At 34.5% G+C, this 15,410-nt stretch overlaps 1 long non-coding RNA gene across 1 annotated transcript; it reads right to left on the bottom strand.

Annotated features, from left to right (window-relative positions):
• Window positions 1-8,978: 8,978 nt before the first annotated feature.
• Window positions 8,979-10,665, bottom strand: LOC145217798 (uncharacterized). Its single transcript, XR_013857497.1, has 3 exons — window positions 10,352-10,665; window positions 9,878-9,934; window positions 8,979-9,315 (listed from the first exon to the last, which is right to left on the bottom strand). It is a non-coding gene; the product is annotated as an uncharacterized LOC145217798 (long non-coding RNA).
• Between the last annotated feature and the right edge of the window lie 4,745 nt (window positions 10,666-15,410).

Below are 15,410 nucleotides of genomic sequence, written 5' to 3'. Positions count from 1 at the left end.
TAACTGACAGATGATCATTTGCTTTTTATTGATGCATTGACTAGTATTTATTTTTCAAAGAATTAGACAAATAGCGGCAGCAAGGTTAAAACACCGTGTTTGAGATTTAAATGTCGTCGTTTAAAGCATTGCAATAAAATAATGTCGCGCCCCCCAGTTTAAGAACCCCTGACCTAAATCGAAGTAAAATATTTGCTAGCCTTTTTAACTTGCATGCCAAGTTGGTTTACTTAAGGTGTAACGCATACCACGCTGCATAAGACCAGCAACTTAGGGAGTATGTTACCTTGTATCGGAATGAAAACATCTTTTCATTTCATCTGCATCAAATCTCGTGTGAAGAACATTAATTGTAGATCCTTTTGGAAAAGTTGGCGTATTCATGCATACTTCGTCTGGATTTCTTGCAAAACTATCGATGGATAGGTAGGTAGTTTGTATTTGCACGTAAATGAGGAAAAAATGACAACGAAAATATCCATGAAAAACGCAAAGTGCAGGGCAGCGAAGGACCGTACGGTCAACGTGTCAGCCACCCCTTCAAAGCAGTAGTATTAGGCGAAAAATAAGATAATAAACAAGAGAGAGAAAAAATTAGGCAGTAAATGAATAAACAGTTAATCGAATAATGACAAGCATAAAGTCAGTAACCAATTTACCGAGAGAATAAACGAACATAGTACGTAAGCACACAATCGGTGAATAATGAATCAAGAAAGTGAACGGAACTGTAATACTACGAGCGAAAAAATAAATAAATAGCAACAAAAACAAATGAAAAAAGCAGTACACAAATACTGACAACTTTGTTTGCGAATTAATATTTTAAAGCAATGGATTTTTTCATCTGCAACACGTGCGCGAAGAGCGTTGCCATGGCACCGAAGTATTTGTGGAATGTTGATTGTCATTTGTTTTGAATTGAGATTAAAGCATTTCATTAAGCAGACGGGTTGTGATGAATGATGTGAATTTGTTGTACGAGTATTTCTTGGCAGAATTTGGAATTGTGCTCCAGAGTTTTACTGCAAAAAATTGAAGGCGTTTTTTACCAGAATTTGTGTATATGCGGGGATGGAAATAGTTTTTGTTATGACAAAGTCGCGTGTTGTGGCTGTGGATGTTGGAGATGGGGGTGAAATATGATTCAAACACTAAAGGCAGAAGTTTTTTTTCGAATTTGTACAGAAATTTAATCATTTCTAATTGAACCAGGCCATGAATTTGTAGAATACCAAGCTTATGATAAACAGGTTTTATGTGTGTTGCGATGGAGGTATTTGAAATTATTCTTATGGCCTTGTTCTGAAGGACTTGAATATGGTTCAGTTCTGTGGGATACGCACGGCCCCAATTGATTACACAATACTGGAGGTGGCAGTGGATGAGTGTATAATACAATATGAGAGGGTTGGTTGACATATTTTTTAATTTTTGCTAAAATTCCAACTGATTTGGATATTTTTGATGATGTCAGTGATATGTGGGTTTTCCAACTAAGTTTATCATCAATCGATAGTCCCAAATATTTTACTGTTTCGGTTTGGGAGATAGTATGGTTGCCAATTTTAATTGAGAATATTTGAGAGTCTGGTGGTCGGGTGTAATGAAATATCATGTAATTTGTTTTTAAATAATTAAGTGACAGTTTATTACATCTCATCCATATGTCTGCCTGTGTTATCCCAGTTTGTATTTTTTTTTGTAAATTTAGAATTGTTTTGTCCGAATCAAAAAATATGGTGTCATCTGCAAACATTCGACTCTGTAGTTTGGTGCATTGGGGGAGATCATTAACATAAAGTTGGAACAATAAAGGTGACAAGATACTGCCCTGAGGTAAGCCATGCGTTGGTGTTGCTGCTGTTGATAGGATGTTGTTGATTTTAGTGTATTGTTGTCTGTCAGAAATGAAGCTATCAATTAGGTCTAATGGTCCCCCTCTAATGCCATAATGATGCAATTTTTGTTTAAGGATTTGGTGATCTATGGTATCGAAGGCTTTTGATAAATCCATGAAAATAGTGCACTGGTGTTCATGATGGTCCAAACTGTTCAAAATGTTTTCATGTAAGTCAGTTGTAAGAAGGTCAGTAGAATGTTTTTGTCGAAATCCAAATTGGTGTCCAGATATAGTGTTATGTTTTTGTAAAAATTTTAGAAGTTGCACTGTAAGGATCTTTTCGAATATTTTACAAAAAATTGGGGTCATGGAAATTGGTCTGTAGTGTGAACACATTGTTGGATTTTTTATCTTAGGTATTGGTGTAATATGGCTTATTTTTAAACACTTAGGAATATGAAATATATTTATACATTCATTAAATAGGTATGTTAAATATGGTGTTATCACTTCAGTTGCTAATTTAATAAACTTAATAGGAATGTGGTGAGGGCCCTGTGCTTTTTTACAATCTAGTAATTGTATCTGGTGTTTCACATCTAATTCAGTTATGGGTGCTAGAAAAAAGGAGTTGGTACAGGGGTGATTCAAAAATGTGTCGACTTTAGTGGGTGTTGTTTGAATTTTTTCAGCTACATTTTTTCCTACAGTCACAAAATGTTGATTCATTTGTGTAGCTATGTCATAATTATCTAGATACGTTTTTCCATTTCTTGTAACATTGTTGATGGCTGTTTGATAAGTCTTATTATTTAGGATTTCTTTAATTGTATTCCATGTTTGTTTTGAAGTTTTACTTTTTTGAAATTTATTGTGGAAGTATTGTTGTTTTGCAAGCTCTTTAATGTGTGTTAATTTGTTACTGTATGTTTTGTATTTGTGTAATTTGTTGTAATTGTTTCTATTGTAGCATTTTCGAAAAAGTTTGTTTTTTGTTTTAATTGATATGAGAATGCCTTTTGTTATCCATGGCTTTTGGTGTAATTTGGTTTCTCGTCTGGAAAGGGGGCGTAATGGTGCATGTTGTTGTAAGGTAGATGCAAATATTTTAATAAACATGTTAAAATTGTTTTCCAGGTCTTGTGTGGTTGTACTTGTGGTATTTTGTAATTCGAAGTATAACCTTTCATCAAGATCAGCTAAAAATTCCTCCAGTGTGAAAATATTGCAGTGTTCTTGTGAGCAGTGGATTTTGATTTGTTTTAACATATGTTGGGTGGTCCATTTTTAAAAGGATTGGAAGATGGTCTGAAATGTTATATTTAATGATTGCTGGTGATATCTTATGTGTTGAGTTTGTGTAAAAGTGATCTAAAATTGATGGTTGACTGTGTAAGCTGTATCTTGTTGCTTGGGTAATGGGGATATTGCAGCCTGTGGCATGCAGTATGTTTACATAATTCTTAATTTTTTGTGAGTTATTGATGTTTTTTAGGTTTATATTTATGTCTCCCCCAACGTAATATGTGTTATTTTTCTTTTGAATTTTATCTAGACATTGAGCAATTCCTATTTCAAAATCCTTAAAGTCTGGACTTGGATGACGATAAATAACTCCTATAACTATAGTTTTTCCAAGGTGCTTTACGTCTATCCACATGTATTCACATTGATGTAGGGTGTTGATATGCAGGTCGTTTCGTAAATTAACTGACAATTGTTTCTGAACATAGATTGCAACACCTCCTGCCTTTGTGGGGGAAACTGTGTGGTAAAATGAGTATCCACTTATATCGGTGTCATAAGGTACCTGTTCTGTATTTATTTTGGTTTCTGATATTAAGATTAAAGATGGGGGAAATGTCATTTCTGCCAATAGTTCTTCAAGCTTATGTTTATTTTTTGCCAGGCTTCGTATATTGCAATGCAGAATTGTTAGTTGTCTATGTTTTGAGGTTAATTGGTTGAATTCCTGGGTTGTTTGGGTTTGACACAGGGCTATATTTTGGAATGCCTTGTTTCTTATAAGTGTTATTTCTTGATTGCTTATGTTTAACTGTTGGTTGTTGGAATCCATTGCTTAATTGTAAAAGAAATATAAACACAAATTTTTTACAAAAAACTTAACTGTTATAAATTTTTTCAACAGTGTCCCAATCAATGTCCAGTTCTGTATGAAGCAAGTCGTCGGGTGATTCGATTTGAAGCCATCTTCCCTTAATTTTGACACTTATTCTTCCATACGATGTCCCTGAAGCTTCGACTTGTGGAAATTGCTTTATGTAATGCATCAGTTTATATCGAGTGGGGGTGAGATCTTCATTTATGTAAATACGCAATTGTAAACACTGACTGCAAGCAATGGTTCGCTCCCATTACTACCGAGATCAGATACAGGTTCTGTACAATGGGAATCAACGCTTGCTCGCTGTGACGTTGTACATAAATACGAGGTTTGCCCCTTGAGCATGTTTACCTTAGATAAAGATACGTACGACTCGCACCAAAGCTAAACACAGAGGCTTGGTGTCTATAAAAACGATGCAGTTCTCAACTTTACATAACGACCCATCCTGAAATGGGTCGCACAGTGACAAAACATAAACACGTTAATACAAGATTATGGCATCACACCACATTACGAACTTGTAAGCTACAAGCAGTAGCAGTCAACACAGACGTGCACTTCACTGGCGATCGCTTGTCACAAAACTGCAATATTTACATGCAAGTTCACAATACAATTTGTACATAATAAACCGATTGTAACGTAAATGACCGGATACTGAACATAAATTTGCAGACAATTATATCGTTATGAAATCAGACTAGTTACATGTTTTTTAACAAACTATAAATTATCGTGGAGGCCTTAATTCGCATTATTCCACTTTTCGTTTTTTATATAATATAGTGGGTATACGGAGGCGTTATTTGTTGCTTTTGAGGTTTCGACAATCTAACAACTTGTTGAACAAGCAATTCATACCAACTGACATGGTAACAGCAGGGCTCTTTGAATGGCCGTAAAAAATAAACGAATCGGAAAACATATAACAACCTTAATAGACAATCTAGGAATGATAACGACAAGTTGGTTCCCGCATTTTTTGTGTTCGACGTTTGCTCGTTATGGCGCTGCCCTGTTGATCAGCTTTACATACCGTTACTACATTTGTAATTTTGTATCGGGTGTCGAACTAAAGTAGATAGCTCATACCATTGTGAACTGTGGAAATATTGAATCAAAGTTTAAACAGAAGTTGTAAATAGCAGATCGTTAGGAAAAAAATGAACCATTGTATACTGCAGGAACAAAGAATTAAATCAAGGATTAAATGTTCCTTTTAAATAGCTGAACGTTATGAAAAGGTGCATTGATGTAAGTTATGCTGGAGTCGGATAGTCAGAAAAAGTTTTGCCAGAAAATATGGCAAACACATGAAACCTTAGTTTGCTGTTGTTTTTGGTAACAATTCATCACTTTATTCATTGTATTATGTTATGTAAACGTTTATTTGAGAACAATTAAGTAAGTATGGCGGGGCCGTACCGAGTCTGTTTAGGCTTTTGTGTTTTTCTGTTATTGGTCGCAGTTTGAACTTTTCGACTTTTACAACCACCGTTGCACCAAAACAAGAAATCAATAAAGATGTTGGCAGAAAAAGTAACAATTTAAAGGTAAGAAAAGTTTCCAAGAGCTTGTGTATGGTAGGGTTACCTACTGGGCACAATTACGAGCGGTTTCAACTATCTTTGGCGACACCGAAGTTTCGTCATAGTTCGTTAAATAGCATGTTGTTACAACTTTCAAAATCCCATAAAATATCATTACTATCACAGGGTTAAAAAATAAAAATAAAAAAAGTTTTGCAAGACTTGACCTTATTCACAGAATATTTTTTTGAGACCCGCAGTCGCATGAATATACGCGGTATGTGGTGCATCGTAAGCTACATCAAAATCATTACAGACCACCGTTATAATGCAAACCTCTTAGTTTCCCCTTTTCAACAAAATTTTAAAAACTCTTGTAGGTTAACCTACTTGGAGTTAAAATTTCGGACATTAAGTGTATTCTTACAAATTATTTCCGGACACAGACTTAGATTTTACGCCCTAATTCCACACATGTCCGGGAAATTCCGTACGTTTGGTAGCCCTAACCTTTGACCAATAAATTATAACAAGACGTAAATTATAAGCTCTGAATTGGCAATTAAAGTATGTATTCGTTTTTATCTCCCATTAATGAGTGAAGGAAATTTCTGTGTTCACGCAGTCGGGTAGTTTTGTGTTTTATCACGCTTACATACCTTATTTTTTTAATAGCAGCAAGTCTTCACACTTGTCACTGAGCCGTTGTCGGAAGAAAATAGAAACATAACTCGACAGTCACAAAAGAAAAACAAATGTGCGAAGCCTATTTTCAAGTTTGTGTTTGTGAAGACTCACAAAACTGGTTCAACCACTACGATGTGTATACTCAATAAATTTGTAAGGAAACATAATCTAACATAGGTAAAACTTCGGAACTTCAAGAGAGTGTGTGCCGATGACATCTATAAGTTTGTTTGTTGTGAAATTCATTAACAGATGTTACCCTGCATAATAACAAAATGAGAGCTATGTAAAAGACTGCAAAACTTAGTCGACTAGAACAGTGGTTCCCAACCTTTGTTTGAAGCGACCCAAATACTTACAAAATTTTTGGTTGCGTTTTGTCTCTCAATCAGGAAAGCTTTTCGAAAATTATTACGCCTGTTTGGAACATTTAAACATCAAACAAATGCTATTCGTTTTTTCGACAAAATATTTCCATTAGGCGCTCCGAACTTTATAGCTGGTTTAAAGCATTATCAGCCATTATGACGTCACAAACAAAATTAACCATTATCACGTCAAGTTGTCTTAAACTTACTTCGAAACATTTTATAGCAGTTCGTTACATCGTAGACAAAATGAGATTACCTTTATGCGCAAACAATACCCTTCTTTTGTGAAAACAATAAGACATTACTCGGTAAAGGAGAATCCTATACATTCAATATCAAATTAATGATAGAAATCGAAGCGGTATTAGGCCTATAGGAAGTATGAAAGCGAAACAGGTTCAAGGGATAGTTCGTTACCGGCGTTCTATTTAAAAAGTATCACCGGTCACCATAGATAGCCCAAGCAAAGATATCCCGTGACAATTTAAATGCCCAACCTTGCTCTCAAAATCGCAAAAAAAACACACAATCAATCGACAGTAAACACAACATATTTAAAGAGCAGCATGTTGAAGCTGATGCGCACCTTCAAAACATGAACAAAATCTGCTTGTAAGATAAAGTTAGCTGAGATCCGCCGTTCTCGCAAGCTTTTATATTTATACAAGCAGTATTGTTGAAATCGCCCTCCGATTGAAAACTGTCACCGCCGCCTAAAGCCTTGGGGAAGAAATAACATTACGAAACAATGTCAAGAAATAATTCCACTTATTGTCACAAAAACAGTCCTGAGAACCACTGAGCTAGAAAATATATTTTTTCAAATATTTTAATGGCACATATTGCATGGCTTGTAACCTGTATTTATGAAAAAGGTATCTTTAAAGGTCTTTTTTGTCGATGCTACTATACATTTATTAAAAATATAAATCATATTTTTGTTTATCGTTTGTATAACTTCTGTCCAGGTCCCATCCGCAAAGTATTAAGCCGTTGATCTATATAAAGTTCAAGCAGTTGTCTTTTAACATCTACTTCAATCTCTGACAATATATGTGAGACTATTTATAACTATTTAACGTCCCAGATATAGTTTACATTTGTATGCAGTTTACGACCCAGATGTATCCTAAAGGTCTTGTGGGAGGATATCCAGGTCGGTTCAAATGCAAGTTTCGGTTTCCCAAAGACGCTTCAATTAATGTTCAACATGTAAGGTTTGATGCAGAAGAAATACAAGGTGTTGTGTTTTGAAATAGTTTAGATTTAAAGTAATCTAGTATGGTTTAATATATTTTAGTTTCACTTCGTTGCAGATATTTTACAATCATACGCCAACCGTGGAACAATTTTCTTTCGACGTACAACTTTTTTCCTGATTATAAAAAGCGGAATCTTGTTTGTAGTGGAATGCCAACTGTATACATTAAACAGGGTGAAAAAATGGGTCCAAAATTTTTTGGTCAAAAGCTGCTGGTTTGCTAAATTCGTCAGTTCCATATTATTTCAGGTATTTTTGTTAATCTGTCCAAGTTCCTTTCTGACTGGTTTTTTAGATATAGAAAGTGGACCTAATTTTCCAATAAAATTTAATTGTGCCTGGCTAGCAACATAAATGTAGTAAAACAAGTTAGATGCGGATAATGCGCCTATTTGAGAATCACTGCATGAAAACAAATTCTAAGTTTATTATCGCCCTGGGAGTGGAATAGAAAATATGTTCACAAAAAGTACAATGAAAACTGCGTATGAATATGTTATGTAGATTTCGAAATTATCAATCCTTTGATTTGGGAATAGATCCAATGTTAGAGGACGTCAGTGAGATTGAAAGTCAAATAAAGGAATTGGACAAAACCATAGATCTTGTAATGTTACTTGAATATTTCGACGAGTCTTTAATACTGCTTAAGGTTCGTTATGCAGGCATAATTCTTAGTCTGATATTCAAAACTAACTGGAGTGCCGTAATCTGGCTGCTTTAGCTTATCTGGCTGATCTCTTGTTGTGTAACAGTAAATGAACTTTCTGAAAGTAAGATAACGCATCATTTTAAAAATGTCCCGTTTTTTTTTAACTTGGACGAAATCTGACTGAAAGCAACCCCAAAATATCTTTTGTCGTAAAGCGTAGGCGTCTAATTCTTCAAAGTATTTGTTTCAAACTCCAAAATAATGTTTTAAATTATTATAGGAGACAGTTTAAAAGTATTTTTGGACATTCTCGTTTTGTTAGGATTTGCTTTGCTTTGCTTGGGATGTTTTAGATGAAGTTGGACACAATAACAAACGTTACTACAAACAAAAGACATTACAAACTAAAAACGAGAAGATTTGTGCTATTCTATTTGAATAAGAAAATAATATTTTTCTGAAATGGAAAAACTAAGAAAATCGGAAACAAACACTGCCAATAAAAAATTGGATGTTTTATTGAGTGAATTCAGAATATACAAAGAAACAAACGAGGAAAAACTTTCCGAAATTCTAAAAGAACTGAATGGAATAAAAGAAAGCCAAACATTTTTTGAACACAAGTATGAAGAAATGAAAGCAAAGATGGACGAAAATGAGAAAGTTGTACAGGAGGTTTTGGAAGAGAACAAAAAGTTACGGGAAAATGTAAAAAAGCTGACTGAAACAACAAAAGAAACAGAACAGGGTTTGAATGACCTAGAACAGTACTCCAGAAGAGAATGTCTGGAATTTAAAGGATTGCCTCAGGAAAAGGACGAGAGCACTGATGATCTTGTAATAGCTGTGTGCAAAAAAATTGAAGTTAATATTAAAAAACAAGATATAAGTATTTCACACAGACTGCAGAAAGTAGGAAACAATAGGCCCACAATCATTGCAAAATTTTTGACCAGAAGAGTTACTAATGAAATTTATGATAATCGACGAAAACTGCACCAGGAAAACAGAAAAACAAAATCTGTGGAGGCAAAACTGTATATAAATGAAAGTTTAACTGCAACAAACCGAAAATTATTTGTACAATGTTTGGAATTCAAAAAGGAAAACAACTTTAAATACATCTGGACAAGAAATGGAAAAACATTTCTCAGAAAAGATGACGGAGAAAAAGTTCACAGAATAAACAACCAAAAGGAATTGGACTCCATGAAACGTATGTAATTACATCAACTTGTATTTTGTTTGTTATGTTTTATATATGTCTAAAATGCATGACCCTCATGGAAATTTAAATTCAGCAAAAGTATTTGAAATGCAACATTTTTCTGAAGTCACTGAAACCACTAACAACAATGACCTGATTTTGACCCATCTAAATGTTAGAAGCCTGGCACACAACTTACCCATTTTAGAGGAGTTTATTCATTCTTGTTCTAAACCACCCCACATAATCTGCATATCTGAAACAAGGCTAAATCAAAATACTGCTACAAACATTTCTCTAGATGGATATAACTTTGTTAGAAAAGATTCCGTAACCAAAGCAGGTGGGGTTGGGATATATATAAGCAAAATATTTTCATTCAACATGCTTTACACCTACAACCTTGAACTACCAAAGTGTGAAAACATTTGGATACAACTGCAGCTTCACCAAAACAAATCCATAGTTATTGGGGTTGTTTATAGACGTCCCAGCTATGATATCACTTCATTTGCAGTTGAATTCGAAAAATGTTTGTTTAGTCTTAGTAAGAAAAATGTACCATATTATATAACTGGAGATTTCAACATTAACCTAATTGATACATGCAGCAATGTAAAAAATTACATACATATGACTGAAAGCCTCAATTGCAAGTCTTTAATAACAATACCTTCACGTTTCATGAAATTCTCAAAATCTTCAGCACTTGACCATATATACACCAATGATAACTCCAACATAGTTTATCCAGGTTTAATCCAATTTGACATTTCTGATCACCTTCCGACATTTGTAATAATAAAGAAACTACATCCAACAAAAACTACTGGCAAACACATGATTAGAGACTTAAGAAAGTTGGACATTGAAAAATATTTTGCAGATATTGATGGTATTACAAATAGTTTAAGAAGCTACGATGACATTCATAATAAATTTCACATGGTTATACTAAAATTGCAAAGTATCATAAATCAACATGCTCCTCGTAAAATTCTTTTTATCAAAAAAGAGTTCACAAACCTTGGATGAGTAAAGGCATCCTTACAGCAATAAGGAAAAAGAACAAAATGTACAGGAAGTGCATTAACAACAATGAGATCACAGCAACATACCTACAATACACAAAACAATTAAAAAAAATAATTAGAACAGCAAAAGCAAATTACCACAGAAGTCTCTTTTTAAATAACACAACACCTCGTAAAACATGGAAGGCTATTAATCAAATCATTTGCAACAAATCACATGATCAACACAATCCAATAGTTCACCTGGCAGATGCACAAACACCTGTAACAAATTCAACAGATATAGCTAATAAATTTAATTGATACTTTTCAAATGTTGGCAAAGATATGGCATCAAAGATCATACCTACCACAACCTCGCCACTCAGCTATCTTACAAACTCCAATAAAAGTTCATTTGTTTTCTTTGACATTGAAGATAATGAGGTGTTCAACACCATTATTAGCCTCAATGCAAAAAAGGCACCAGGACCATATGACTTACCTCCGAAAATGGTTAAACTGGCTGCCCCCGCTCTCACACCATTGCTGTGTAGACTGTTCAATGAGTGCATTGCGTCTAGCACCTATCCCAACTGCCTGAAATTAGCAAAAGTTATTCCTCTCTTGAAGGGTGGAAATGCTGATGATGTATGCAACTATAGGCCAATCTCCTTACTATCTGTAGTTTCAAAAATATTTGAAAAAATTTTGTACAACAGGATGATATCATATTTAGACAAATACAACATACTCACGAAATTTCAAAATGGTTTTCGCACACTGCATTCCACAAACTTGACCATTACTGAAATCCATGAATCAATTGTTACAGCCCTTGACAATCATTTTCATATATGTACAATTTTCCTTGACCTCGCAAAAGCTTTTGACACAATCGATAACACCATCCTCCTTCAAAAACTAGAATTTTATGGATTTCGGGGCAGCACACTTGAATTTTTCAAAAGTTACCTGGCTGATAGAAAACAATACACTTCAATTTCAAACCATTCCTCACACAGCAATGACATTACTTGTGGCGTCCCGCAAGGCTCTGTCCTGGGGCCACTGCTTTTCCTCATTTACATCAATGATTTGCCCAACTCATCGTCCTTTCAGTCAAGACTGTTCGCTGATGATACCTGTCTCTGGATGAAGCATAAAAACTTTAATGAGTTACAAAAATCTGTTAACATTGAAATGATCAAAGTTGATATATGGATGCGGACAAACAAACTTTCACTTAATTACGGGAAAACAAAGTACATGATTTTTTCAAACAGCATCTCACACCTCACAAAAGGACAAGCATTCCAGTTACAAGTCAATGGTCAGATAATAGATGAAACCACAACAATCAAGTATCTCGGAATAATTATAGACAATAAACTATCCTGGCATAGCCATATCAAATACATTTGTGCCAAATTAGCAAAAGCCATTGGAATAATAGGAAAATTGCGTTACTACGTCCCAAAGAACATCTTAAAAACAGTGTACCATTCTTTAGTTCATCCAATTTTATTGTATGGCCTTCTTTCCTGGGGGTTTGCAAATAAGACGCATCTGCAGCCAATAGTAATTCTTCAAAACCGGGTGTTAAAATATATTACAAACAGTCCTTTTCGTACATCAACCGATAAACTATACAAACAAACAAACATTCTAAAGATACGTGAAATGCACCAGTTAGAATTAATTAAGTTCGTTTCCTTGTTTAAAAACAATTTGTTACCTGCAACATTTAATGGTTATTTTCAACAAACGTCAAACGTACATGACCATGAAACAAGGCGCTCAAACAGAATGCAGTACCACTTTCCACGTGTGTTATCAACACGTGCCCAACAAACGCTAAAATACGCGTGCATTAAGGCTTGGGACCATATACCTGATCATATAAAACAACTCAGCCTGCCACAATTTAAGCGTGCTGTCAAAACGTTCCTTCTGCAAGAATACACATAAAGTTCATACCCTGTCTTGTTTTTGTTTGTTGTCATAGTACCACGTGCTGCTTTGTAAACATTCCCCTCTAGATCAACTCGGCAATCGTTTGCCAACATGAGCGTCAATTGCCTCAGTGACTGAAAACTTTGCCTAAAGCGTGTTATTTGGTGTTATTGCTATTCTTATTATTTTCACAACGTTTCATCATAAATATCTGTTAGCATTTGTTTCGTAAAATAATGTAATGATTCTTTCATAACAAATTTCTTCACCTGTCTTTTATTTATTTATTTACTTACAATAATAAAATAAGCATCTTCACTTTCAAATGTACATGTATACTTGTCTACGTTCACGTTTTTTTTTTTTTTTTTTTTTGTTGTTGTCGTCGCAGTACCACGTGCTTCTTTGCAAACATCCCCTCACGACCAACTCGGTAATTGATTGCCAAAATAAGCGTCGATTGCCTCAGTGAATAATTTTCCTAAAGCGTGTCATTGTTACTATTCTCACACCGTTTCATTATAAAACACTGTTTACATCTGTTTCATAGAAATAATGTAATGATCTATTCATAACATATTTGTTTACCTATCTTTGTTTTATTATTTACTACAACACTTTCACAACATACATGCATGTTTATTTTTTGTTGTTGTTCAATATAGCTTATCAGTTGTCTTGCAACCCTTGAATTGTTCAGGGTCAGCTCCTGTATAACCACTTGTGGTTCAAGCTGATCCTACGTAGTGTCATCACGTAAATAAATGAATTGAATGAAACAGTTTTATTATGCTGGCTCATTTTTAGTTTTCATTTAAGATCACTTTGAACAGTTATTTTAATGTCTTGTTTAGCCCAAAGTAAGAGTGGATTTGGTAAGATATGGTACACCTACAGCAGTGGCGTTTAAAGAACAACCAATGCTATTTTTACAGGACATTGCACTGGAAACGAGTCGAAGTCTACGGACAAGACAGGATGGCTAAAGATCTAGAAATACTTCAAAAAATACAAAAAGAGCCTTCAACTGTGACACCGGACACTCGTCCAAATTATTTAGAGGTGGTGGATTCCCAACTAAAAGCGGAAATACAAGATTATATGTTTAAAAACAACGGAAAATGTATCTACCCAGGCTGGAAAGAGCCGATATACATTCCATAAATTGGTATTTTTTCAGGAAATGTTCCTGTTCGTGCTAACGAGAATGTGTAGTAAATCGAATTGTGCACTGACAAGTATTCATTTGGGGCCTGTTTAAATGGTCGAGGGAAATAGACGCCAACGCCACAAGCGTACAGTTTTACAAGCAGTATTGCTGACACGGGTTCCTTTCGTAAAGGGAACCTTTCGTAAATTATTATTGTTGGTCTTTCGTAGGTTTCATCTCTTGTTTTATTTGAATTTTATTCTTGTCGTGTCCTTTGTTTTTAGATACTGACATGCTTAACGATTAGTGTTGCGGCGAAAAGTTGCTCCCCTTTTATAGTAATGTTAATTTTGTGTGACCATAGAAATCGTTTGTAGCGTAGCACGCACTGATCTCTATAAACACTGGATTGCGCTACTCCGTTGAACCAGAGACTACTAAGCAGAGACTGCACACTGCGATTTTTATTAAGATCCGTTCCGCTTGATCGCGACCAGTAAGATTGCGGCGTTTACAATGGAAAAGGATAGGAAAACGTTGTGTTGCCGTCTGTTTTTTCGTGTTTACGTGAAGCGTAGGCTTTTGAAATAAGTTTTATTGATTGGTACATCAACTTGACTACTTCTGAACAGATATTGAAGAAAGAGACTTTCCGAAGGCGGAAAAAAACGACACAGGTGGCGATTGAATGTACGAAATTTGCTACCGAATTTTCGGATGTGCATGTATGACAAAAATGAACCATTGCCAACATCTATAGGTTATATTCGCGAAAAGAGATGTAATACGAATTGCTGGGAGTTACAAATGTTCTTAAAAGAATGTAACTAAATTTTAAATCTGTCATGTATAAATAAAGACCATGCTATGCCCAACACATTTAAACTGCAATAAATTTTGTCACATTTGCCTCTGTTACTTTTTTTTTAAATATCAAGTCAAGCAGCTCAAACTAACCAACCTCATAGGTGTTGATTCCAGACATATTAATTTGATGATTATCAGGATGAAACTGGAAACAGCATATGTTCTCAAAGGAATGGCACAAAATTTTAAAATCAGTCATCATCAAATAAAGACCATGTCAGGCCTCACACATTTAAAATGCAATCAATTTTGTCATTTCGCTTTTGTTCTGGTAGTTGTGTTGTTTTATCAATTTAACATTTTTACACAAAAGTAATTTTAGATGTTGTTTTTGCAGCTCAAACTATCCAATCTCATAGGTGTTGATCCCTGATATTTTAGTTTGAGGATCAGGATGAAACTGGAAATAGTATCATGCATTATTTAATCGATATTGCCATTAATTTTAATATATAATTTTTGAGGCATTTGACAAGCTTTATGGTATTGCATTTAAAATCCAATTAAGGCTGGGCTGTTTTCAAATCAACTGGCTACTTTTTTGTGTTTTTTATTTATTCAATCATTAAATCAAACTTTTTTGAATTTTTGTACATTGTTCAGTCATATATTTCATCTATTGTTATCTTTGAGTTGTGACATTTTCATTTGCACGAGTCATTGTCATTTTTTTAAACAACCACTGCATCTGCATGTAATTTTGTTTTCTCTACCAGCTAAAATCTTCCTCTGCTAAGCCTTCACAC

The sequence above is a fragment of the Phallusia mammillata genome, chromosome 3 (genome assembly GCF_965637545.1).
Source record: "Phallusia mammillata chromosome 3, kaPhaMamm4.hap1.1, whole genome shotgun sequence".
Lineage (NCBI taxonomy): Eukaryota > Metazoa > Chordata > Ascidiacea > Phlebobranchia > Ascidiidae > Phallusia > Phallusia mammillata.
The sequence above is the reverse complement of the archived record's forward strand: the minus strand, read 5'-3'. Positions and strand labels throughout refer to the sequence as shown.